Source organism: Podarcis gaigeae (genome assembly GCF_964106915.1).
Source record: "Podarcis gaigeae genome assembly, chromosome: 6".
Lineage (NCBI taxonomy): Eukaryota > Metazoa > Chordata > Lepidosauria > Squamata > Lacertidae > Podarcis > Podarcis gaigeae.
In genome coordinates this window covers 83,459,440-83,470,084 of record NC_139682.1, presented here as the reverse complement: position 1 = coordinate 83,470,084, position 10,645 = coordinate 83,459,440, and the positions used below count along the sequence as shown (strand labels likewise).

Sequence of the window (10,645 nt, the reverse complement as noted above, 5' to 3'; positions counted from 1 at the left end):
CCCATAGCAAGCAACAGCTCCCAGAATTCTTTGGGGCAAGCCATGCACTTTTAATGTCTAGTGTGGATGTAGCCATAGTCCAACAATATCTGGGGGAGGTCACAGGTTCCCCATTCCTGAAACACTGAGCTGCCGTCTGCAATGTAGGACTTGTGAGCACTTTAAACTGGCAGCTTGTTCTGCGTACAAAGTGTTTCCATATAATTTTAAATCCTGTGTGACTGAGAAAGACTTCAGCACCCCTTTCCTCCCAGCTCTTCTCAACACTTTCTCCAGAGGGCGTTTGGCGACTGAGTAGAAATCTGTTGGCTTAACGTTACATGTGGCCTAAGTGTAATGTGTAGTTTGGCCCTCAGTTGAATGAACTGTGCCCTAAAGGGGCATATGCATTTTTAAATGCCCCCTGCCCTAGTTCCAACAGCTGTGCCTGCATTCTTCTCAGATGCTTGCCCTAAAGAAAGCATCGGGGTTTTGCTTCCCAGCTGTATTATGAGTGGATTATAACTCCAGGAGCACAGGTGACGCCTACATTTCTTTTCCATTCGTAATCCTTCCTATGCATGCCAAGAAAATTCCAGCAAGATCTACAAGTTTTATGAGATGTTTTGCAATTTTGAAAAACCACATTTTAAGCAGGCCTCTCTCTTCTGCATCCCACACATGGTTATGCAAAGTTAAAGCTACAAAAGCAACAACAGTTCTGTTTCCACTGAGAAAATGTTCGATCGTTCAAGAGTTTCTGGAGAATGAGGTGTCCTTTCCAGCTTTCTCTGTGGGTAAAGAAACATTCCACCAATTTACAGCTTCCCCCCCGTTAATCAGATTGCAAAAACAGACGCCATGGTGGATACAATCGGTTGATGGTCCCCTTCATCGTTTTCATTTTTTTAAAAAAAACAAAAACAAAGATTGGTTCTAAAATTAGATCAGTAGCTTCCTGATGCAAGAATAGGCACAAAGAGACATGTGTATATATTGCAGCGTGGCAAAGCACATCAAATTGTTCTTCCCAAGTATCAATTTGCTGCTTTGCTCTAAAAGAGGCTGGATCACACAAAACCATTTTCTTGAATTAAAGAAGGGCAAAAGCAGGGATGTTATATGCCCCATCATCACCACCCTCCAAATTTTATGAACTTAATTTGTTCTTCAAAGCGGTGATTTAACCTTAAAACTGAAATATATAATTATTTTTAAAAGAAAGGATTAGCCTAGGTGGGACATGGCATGGATACAAGATTGAGGAACCTCTGCAGTCCCTTGGCAGCTTGTGCAGTTTGACAACTCATGCTGTGTGAGCAACTCATTTCAATTGCTACACAAAAGAAGTGAAGGGGGGGGGAATCCGAAGAAGGCAGAGGCAGCATTCTGAATAATTTGAGGCATCTCCTTCCATCCCTAAATGACTTGGAACCAGGTTCATCTGAAATTAGGGCTGCCGTACCTCCGGATTTTCCCAGACATTACCAGGACTTCAAAAGCAGAATTTACATCTGGGGAGAATTTCCAAAAGGCGTCCTGCATCTTAAAGGACCCCTGACCACTAGGTCCAGTCATGACCGACTCTGGGGTTGCGGCAGCTTCCAGGTCATGTGGCTAGCTTGAGCATGACTAAGCCGCTTCTGGCAAACCAGAGCAGCACATGGAAATGCCGTTTACCTTCCCGCCGGTACCTATTTATCTACTTGCACTTTGACGTGCTTTTGAACTGCTAGGTTGGCAGGAGCAGGGAACGAGCAACGGGAGCTCACCCCGTCACGGGGATTCGAACCACCAACCTTCTGATTGGCAAGTCCTAGGCTCTGTGGTTTAACGTCCCTATCCTGCATCTTAGGCAAGTCAATTGAGAAACTGAGGGGGGGTTTTGGCGTTTTTTGTAAAAAATAAATAAAGATAAAATAAAAAGCTTAGCAGCTTTGGAGTTTGTCTAATAAAAGCTCAATGACTTCCAACTAAGTGTGGTGTAATGGGTAGAGTGCTGAACTATAACCACAGAGACCAGGGGTCGAATCCTCACTCAGTCATGAAGCTCACTGGGACACCTTGGGCCAGTCACTGCTTCTCAGCTTTACCCATCTCACAGGGTTGTTGTGGGGATTAAATAAGGAGGGAGGAACCATGCAAACCACTGTGAGCTCCTTGAGGTGAGGACATGGTATATAAAAGTAATGAATGAATCAATAAATCAGGCTAGGAAAATGTTTTGCAAATGTTTAAGTCCTTGATAATATCTATATAGTTATATGTGTAGTATTTGGATGGTTCTTTATTTACAGCATTTATAATCCCCCCAAAAATGTCCCAAGATCACATATTTGTGTTATTGGCTCTGCACAGTTCTTATTTTTGTGCTTGTGGCACAACATTTGCGGTAGTCTCTATCATGATATATTGACAGGTCTCTATCATGATATATTGACAGTGGTGGCCTCATATCATCCCTAATTTGAGAGAGTTCCAACTTTATTTCCATCATCTAAGAGCAGAGGTCAGCAACCTTTTTCAGCCATGGGCCGGTCCACCATCCCTCAGACCATGTGGTGGGCCGGACTATATTTTGAAAAAAGAATAATGAATGAATTCCTATGCCCCACAAATAACCCAAAAATGCATTTTAAATAAAAACACACATTCTACTCATGTAAAAACACCAGGCAGGCCCCACAAATAACCCAGAGATGCATTTTAAATAAAAGGACACATTCTACTTATGTAAAAACACGCTGACTCCCAGACCGTTCGCAAGCCAGATTTAGAAGGCGATTGGACCGCATCTGGCCCATGGGCCTTAGATTGCCTGCCCCTGATCTAAGAGTCTCCTAGCCTGGACTTGAATGGCAACAGCACATAAATAATCCTTCAGTGGTCATGACAAACCAGTTCTGGCGACTTATTTGCCACAGGAAAGCAGGGGTAGGGATAAAGGGAACCTCGCAGTCCTTTGCCTCCCTCTCTTGTAACGGGGAAGGAAACAATGATGAAGGCACAGGCAAGAATGCCGACGCGGCGTTAATTATTTGCCGCTAAGAAAACCATTGCCGATGCAGCACATTTCCTTCCTCTGATTGGCATCCAACACTTATCCAAGTTGAAAATGACGAAATAACAGGGGCACATTTGTTCTCAGACTCGGTACAGGTCAGTCACGCACAAAATGCTCCGAGGTGAAGGCAATGTTCTGCTTCTGCTGCAAATGAGGAAGTCAAAGCATTGTCGTGTCCTGGCGAGGATGTCTGAAGCACAAGAAGCAGAAACCAGCAGAGGTTAAGCATTTAGTCCCACTGAAATCAGCTCGGCAGGCTCTAGTTTGTTTAGAGAGTCTGAGGCGTTTTGAAAGAGGGATACTTTTGCTCCTGTTTTCCGTCGCCAGCCTTAAGTCTGCCGCATTCCAGCTTGGGCCAAAATCAATTTGTGATGCCTTTTAAGGGGCTGTGAGAACCTTTGATGCATTTGCTATGATGAATTAATGTGGCTACCCTTCTGGAATATATGTCAAGCTAGATGTGATGTGGAGCTCAGTTTTTAGCACCCTGATATATCTTTCATTCTTAAAAATCACCTCGGGGACGGACAATTCGAATTAGGACGACAGTGTACAGGGAGATGGATCTTTCCCTCTTTCCCCAAGCCAAATCACATTCACTGCTAGCAGCTTCAAAGAGCACCATAAACAACAGAGACTTCTTGTATGGCGCCTTAAAGACAAGAACATTTCTTATGGCTAAAGCATCTTTGAGCTAGGCCCTGCTTCATGAGATGCATCCAGTGAGATTTGTGCAGGAAGTTAAAGAGGTTGCAGTATCAGCATTTTTAGCCCATGCCAAATATGGTCTGAAGCGCAACATCAAAAAAACAAAGATCATGGTCACTGGGCCCATTACCTCCTGGCAAATAGAAGGGGAAGAAATGGAGGCAGTGAGAGATTTTACTTTCTTGGGCTCCATGATCACTGCAGATGGTGACAGCAGCCACGAAATTAAAAGACGCCTGCTTCTTGGGAGAAAAGCAATGACAAACTTAGACAGCATCTTAAAAAGCAGAGACATCACCTTGCCAACAAAGGTCTGTATAGTTAAAGCTATGGTTTCCCAGTAGTGATGTATGGAAGTGAGAGCTGGACCATCAAGAAGGCTGATCGCCGAAGAATTGATGCTTTAGAATTATGGTGCTGGAGGAGACTCTTGAGAGTCCCATGGACTTCAAGAAGATCAAACCTCTCCATTCTAAAGGAAATCAGCCCTGAGTGCTCACTGGAAGGACTCCAGTGCTCAAATACTTTGGCCACCTCATGAGAAGAGAAGACTCCCTGGAAAAGACCCTGATGTTGGGAAAGATGGAGGACACAAGGAGAAGGGGACGACACAGGACGAGATGGTTGGACGGTGTTCTCGAAGCTACCAGCATGAGTTTAACCAAACTGCGGGAAGCCATGGAAGACAGGAGTGCATGGCGTGCTCTGGTCCATGGAGTCACGAAGAGTCGGACATGACTAAACGACTAAACAACAACAAGTCACAGCTTAGTTCCTTTGTCTTCAAATGGAAATGTAACACTATTCTTTTTTTTTAATTTGGAGTGTATTTGGGATTTAAATAAAGGAAGATAAAGTTTTGTTACCCTGAAGCAACATCTATTGCATTATCTTTCAGTTAAATGACAGTTCTACTTAGCTATTAAGTCGCCTGTTTTCTGAAAATTCCTGTATGCTTCCAGAGGAAAAATGTTCAATTGGCTCTTTCCAGAGTACCAGACATAAAAATACCTGTAATGGATTGACAAATATTGAGCCACAACTACTGTAATTTACTGTTAACACTAGCTCTACACCATCCTAGTGGTTAAAACGAAGAGGCTTTGGCGCATAATTAACATTATCATGGAGTATAGGGTAAGATATAGGCATGGGAACCTTGCACCACTTGTGTCCCTTGTTCTAAATGGGCCGCACAGATTTGATAGAGTATCGGGTAAGATACCTGTTGAGCTTTGGTCTCTTGTTTTTTGGAACAAAACCTTTGGGAAGTTTAGGTTTATGATTTGGCAGCAAACCTGCTTGATGCGCCATTTTCACACACACTTCAACCTTTCTGTGCTCTTCTGTACAGAGGCCTGTAACTCTCCTGGGCAACATCCTTCCCTCAGAGGTTATGAATTGACTGAGCAATAAAACATCCTCGTAAGAATACTTGTGCTTTAGGTTCCAGCAACAGATAGGACATTGGCCAGAAGGATTTGGAGGAGTCGGGGCTTCCTCAACTTCCAGCACTTTACCTTCAATAATAGTGGTGTTTCCTTCAGTAGTTTCTACAACCTGTCTCAATCCGCGAGATGGGGCACGAGCCCAGCCTCCCCACAAGAACCCAGACACCAGACACCTGCAGCCAGAGAGCAGCAACATGGACTCAGCCATCTTGGCAGCCCTCCGACGGCTTCCGCTTCATGTAACACTATTCTAAGCAGTTGTACTCAGAAGTTTAAGCCTTGCTGCGTGATCGGGCAGCACTGGGATGGAAATCACTTCCACACAGCTATTGTGATACCCTGAGAATCCTTTCTTTGTCACAGGCCGCAGACTCTCCAAGTGCTCCTATTTTCCAGGGACTGTCCCAGATTTACAAAAAGCCCTTCTGGTTTCTGTTTTGATTCCGGAATGTCCCACTTTTCCTTGTTGTTGTTGTTTAGTCGTTTAGTCGTGTTCGACTCTTCGTGACCCCACGGACCAGAGCACGCTGGGCACTTCTTTCTTCCACTGCCTCCCGCAGTTTGGTCAGGCTCATCTTTGTAGCTTCGAGAACACTGTCTAACCATCTCGTCCATCTCGCTTTTCCTTAGGACATCCCTATTTTCATCAGATAAATGTTGGAGGGTATAGAATCATGCAACCCCCGACCCAAGAAGATAACTATACAACCTTTAGAAGACATCTGAAGGCAGCCCTGTATACGGAAATGTTTTGTTTTGTTTTAACCGTTTACTGTTTTACTATGTTTTTATATATGTTTGAAGCTGCCCAGAGTGGCTGGGGCAACCCAGTCAAATGGCTGGGGTATAAATTATCAGTGTGGAATAGGACATCCCTGTTTTCATTGGAGAAACGTTGGAGGGTTTGGGGTCACTCAACCCACCTAGTTCTCTTCTTCCACATTGGAAGTCTGTGCTCCCCACCCCCTGTCTCAGTCCGGAGCTGTGCCATCTGCGGTGGTAATAACAGCAAACTTCAGGAAATAGGATGGTGTTCTCATCTATCAGAGTGTCTGCTCTTCACCAGGAAAGCCCATTCCACAGTTCACATATTATATTGTTTTGCCCATCTGCAAAGAATAGTATTTTTTCACCGGCGGTATCTGGTGCTCTTAGCTGCAGAGCTGAGAATATTTTAGAGCACAACAGGTCCAGGAGGGAGGGAAGGGAAAGGGGAAACAAAACATCAACAGCTTTCTTCACTTATCACCTGTTTGAACTAGCTGTGCGAGTAAAGTGATGTTGAAACAACAGGAAAAACAAAGGCATTAAGATTAGCCTCACATTTTGTACTCTTCGGTGACCTTTTGCTGGGTCTCCTAAGGCTGCATCTAAACTACAAACACAAACCAGTTGCGAACTGGTTTAACTAGCGTGGCTTCCCTCAAGGAAACCAGTGTGCTTTAATTGAAAAGGATGCTGAGAATGACTTGTTTGGGACACTGAATTCATGCCCAAGGGCAAAATGCATTTAGATTTGTAGCACAGACATGAGCTGAAAACCTGACTGCACATGACTTGTGGCTAGCGACAGACAAATCAATCCATTCCAATCCATTCCGGTTTTCTAATCTTAAATCCTATCCAGCCCGTTTCAGCTTCAGCTTGTGCTGATGACAATGATTTATTTTTAAAATCCTGCATGAACACTTGTACTGCTTATGGAAACTAGTCTCCTAACACTTTTACACATAATCTTTTTGCTTAATAATCTCTCCCCACACCTTTTTTTTTTTTTTTTTGCAAGCAATTTCTCCTCCTATAATACGTTATTAGATGTCAGAGACACTTTTATGAGCACCTGGGGAAAAAGTAGGTGGGGATGTCTTATGTTTTCTGCTGTCTAATGAGGAGGGTCATGAGTGACAGCCGAGGGACTGACTGCTAAAGGTAAAGGGACCCCTGACCATTAGGTCCAGTCATGACTGACTCTGGGGTTGCGGCACTCATCTCGCTTTATTGGCCAAGGGAGCCAGCGTACAGCTTCCGGGTCATGTGGCCAGCATGACTAAGCCACTTCTGGCGAACCAGAGCAGCGCACGGAAATGCTGTTTACCTTCCCACTGGAGCGGTACCTATTTATCTACTTGCACTTTGACATGCTTTCGAACTGCTAGGTTGGCAGGAGTTGGGACCGAGCAACGGGAGCTCATCCCGTCATGGGGATTCGAACCTCCGACCTTCCGATTGGCAAGTCCTAGGCTCTGTGGTTTAACCCACAGCGCCACCCAAAGAAAAAACATATACAAAGGAAGAGTTATTTAAAAGGTGAGAAGCAGCACAGATGGGGTCTTTTTTCCTGCCAAATGTAAGTGTGGGTTTAGAAGAGGTTTGGGTGTTTGAAGCAGGAAGGAATCAGAAAATGGCTTCTAGTTTTTCCAGCCAAGTGTTGGGGTCTTCAAATTGCAGGCCTTCTGGCTGAAAGCCTGTGTTACACCCATCAGCAGTTATTACATCGTTGGTACCAGCAAAAGATGCAGTTGAACCCTTGTAGATGCATCAGACAGTCAGTCTGGGTCTTGAATTAGGAACATCAGGGATCAAACGCCTCATATAGACAGCAACCTTCTTGGTCCTCAGAGACTTCTTCAGACACAGGCAAAGGAGCAGGGATGTACAAATCTTTCCCTGCAGTTGGCAGGTGGCATTGCACCTCCATTTGGCCTCATATAAATTCTTAGAAACTGGCATTTTGCTTTTAAGCGATCAGCAGACCAGGACCCTCTGCATCCTGCACCCCAGCTTTTGTCCACCTAAGCCTTGGGGGATCCTGAGGTGCAAGTTTCATAGGTCACATCCGCACCAAATATTTAAAGTGTGAGGCTTTGCCCCAAACAAACCTAGGAAAGGTAATTTGTTAAGGTTGGTGGGAACTGGAACTCTGTGAGAGGAAAACCACAGTTCCCACAACTCTCTGTGTCATGAAATTCTACTCAATATTGATCCAGAGTAGATTCCAGCGTATAGTTAGCAGAGTAAAAACTTAAACACATTGCAGGATTCCCAAAAAACAGACCAGAGAGAATTGTATTTCATCCAGCAGAGCTTTACTGCTACTGAAGGCAAATGAGCATAATGGTCACAAATCCAATACATTCAGGACTGGCACTGTCCATAAGAAATCCAGTTGCAGCAGACTTTAACTTAAACTTACAATTACTTATAAGGCTAAACCTTAACACTAAGCATACTATGTACAGAACAGAACACCAGAAGGAAGAGAGATCGAAAGAGAAACTGAAACCCAGGCTCCTTCTGGCCCTACTTTCATAGTCAGCCTGACCTTGACAGAAAGAGATAAGAGAACCAGTTTAAGTCAGCTTCTCTGAAGGAATAACCCAAATATCATGAACCTTCTGCTTGTTTCACATAGAGAAGTTTCCAGAACCCTCTTGAATTAAGTAAAATAGGAAAGATCTCTACACATCACATCAATACTTTCTGTACCAAGAAATACAAACTGACGTTCTGGGGGGAAGCCGTGACTGTTAAAGTGTTATAAATGTGCTTTAAACATACGATGTGGCTGCTACCAGAGTCAGCCGAGGTTGCCCATGTACCCAGCATGACTCTGGGCTCGACCACTTGTCCCGTACTTATAAAGCACAGGTCTGAGTGGTTTTCCCTTTGTTCCAATCCTTTCCCATGGAAAACCTGCTCTTTAGTGCTAAATTGGACCAAAAGTCAATCCAGTGGAATCCTGAATTTCTGTTTGCTCCAACTGAGCGCTAAAGAGCAATTTTCCCAGTGGCGGAGGGGCAGCGGGGACAAGAGGAAGCATGGAAAAGCCATCTGATGCACAAATGGTTAGTTTAGCAGTCACTTTTGAAAACAACTGAAGTAATGCCAATATCTATTTATTTGGAATACGTCTATCTATCTTTTACATTAGGGGAAATCAAATTGGGTTCCATTCCAACTGCTCCCACATTAAGTACATTATGTACAAGCTAAATATTAGGAAACACAAGCTGTTTTCCGCCGAGGTGGCCAACTTCTTAATACTATCAAAGCACTTACAGAAGTCCTTCAGGCTCATGGCTTGTGATGTCACATAGCTATTTTTGGTATCTGTCAACTTAACAATGAATGATTCTTTTAGCCGACACTTGAAAGCAATTGAAGAAATCCCCAGATTTCTGTGAAAAGGGGGTAGGTAGATTAAAAAATAATAATAATTCAGCAGTCTTCTGACCACTGTTTCCACTTTAATAAACCCTGCACAAACTAAATATTAAGAGAAAAGTTTGTAAACCTTTTCTGCCTCTGCCCCCCGCCCCCAAGATGGCAGCAAACACTTCCAGGCTATTATTGAAACATTGACAGAATCTCTTCAGCCTTATGATTTGTGATGTCACTGAGCTATTTTTGGTACTGTTTGACTAAACAAGGAATATTCTGTGTAAGCAAAGAGCTATTCTGTGTAAATATTCATTTTAAGGAAGTAAACAACCATGGGCAAGAACAGTTCAAAATGGCTAAGAAGCTCCAACTGTTGTTTTCAAAAGAAAAGTAGGTTTCACACACACACACACACACACACACACACACACTGCAGATAATTAGTGGAGTCAGTGATCCCAGAGGCAACCCATTTTTTGAAGCATATGTAGTACACACACAAACCTAGTGAGGCAAATCAGTGTGGGAAAACAGTGTGGAGGGAAAGGATTACTCCTTCTACCAGGGCCGTTTGCCCCTGCTGCTTTTAAAGAAATCAAGACTTCAATCCTATGTACCCCATGGCCTACTTACTGCATACCTTCCAACATTTCGCCAATGAAAACAGGGACATCCTATTCCTCTGGTGTAAACAAAATCTGCCCTTATTCCCTTATGGGGGACACAAGCGCCCTTATAGAGTCCTTTGTAGTTTCTCCATCAGTAGGAGAAAATAACAGAGGCCAACCAGAGAATATTGAGAAGCAAAGCAGCTAGTAAGCCTGATCTTTATTGAACTGTTGCAACAGGGTGTTCCCCTCACACGCAGGAAAGGAGGAGGACCCAGAACAAAGGTGTGCCTGCCCTTATATAGACATTTTAAATTGCCCGTCCTGGAGTCCAAGACCATCCCCAGAAACCTCATACATAGATCACAGAAGTGGTGTAGCCCAAGACCACCCCTCAGATACATCATACCTACATCACAGAAAAGGTGGTCTACAACAGAAATTTGAATGTTGTTTTTCCTGTTTGCCAGGTTATGTGATAATGCCTTATCTGATTGCCTTTTCTGGTAGTCTGGCCATTCCTTTGAGATGGTAATCACTTAGTTCCTGAGACAATGGGAAGGTTCCCTCACCTCCTCCCTCCTTGCAGAGAAACATTTGGGCAGTTTTGGGAGTCAAAATGGTTTCAGGACTGTCTTCCTGTGCTGCTCCAGACGTGGTTTACATATTTATGT

At 43.8% G+C, this 10,645-nt stretch overlaps 1 pseudogene across 1 annotated transcript; it reads right to left on the bottom strand.

Moving 5' to 3' along the window:
* Nucleotides 1-4,588: 4,588 nt before the first annotated feature.
* LOC310847784 (large ribosomal subunit protein mL66 pseudogene) lies at nt 4,589-5,433 on the bottom strand (annotated as a pseudogene). Its single transcript has one exon. The product of its transcript is annotated as a large ribosomal subunit protein mL66 pseudogene (transcript).
* Nucleotides 5,434-10,645: the final 5,212 nt, after the last annotated feature.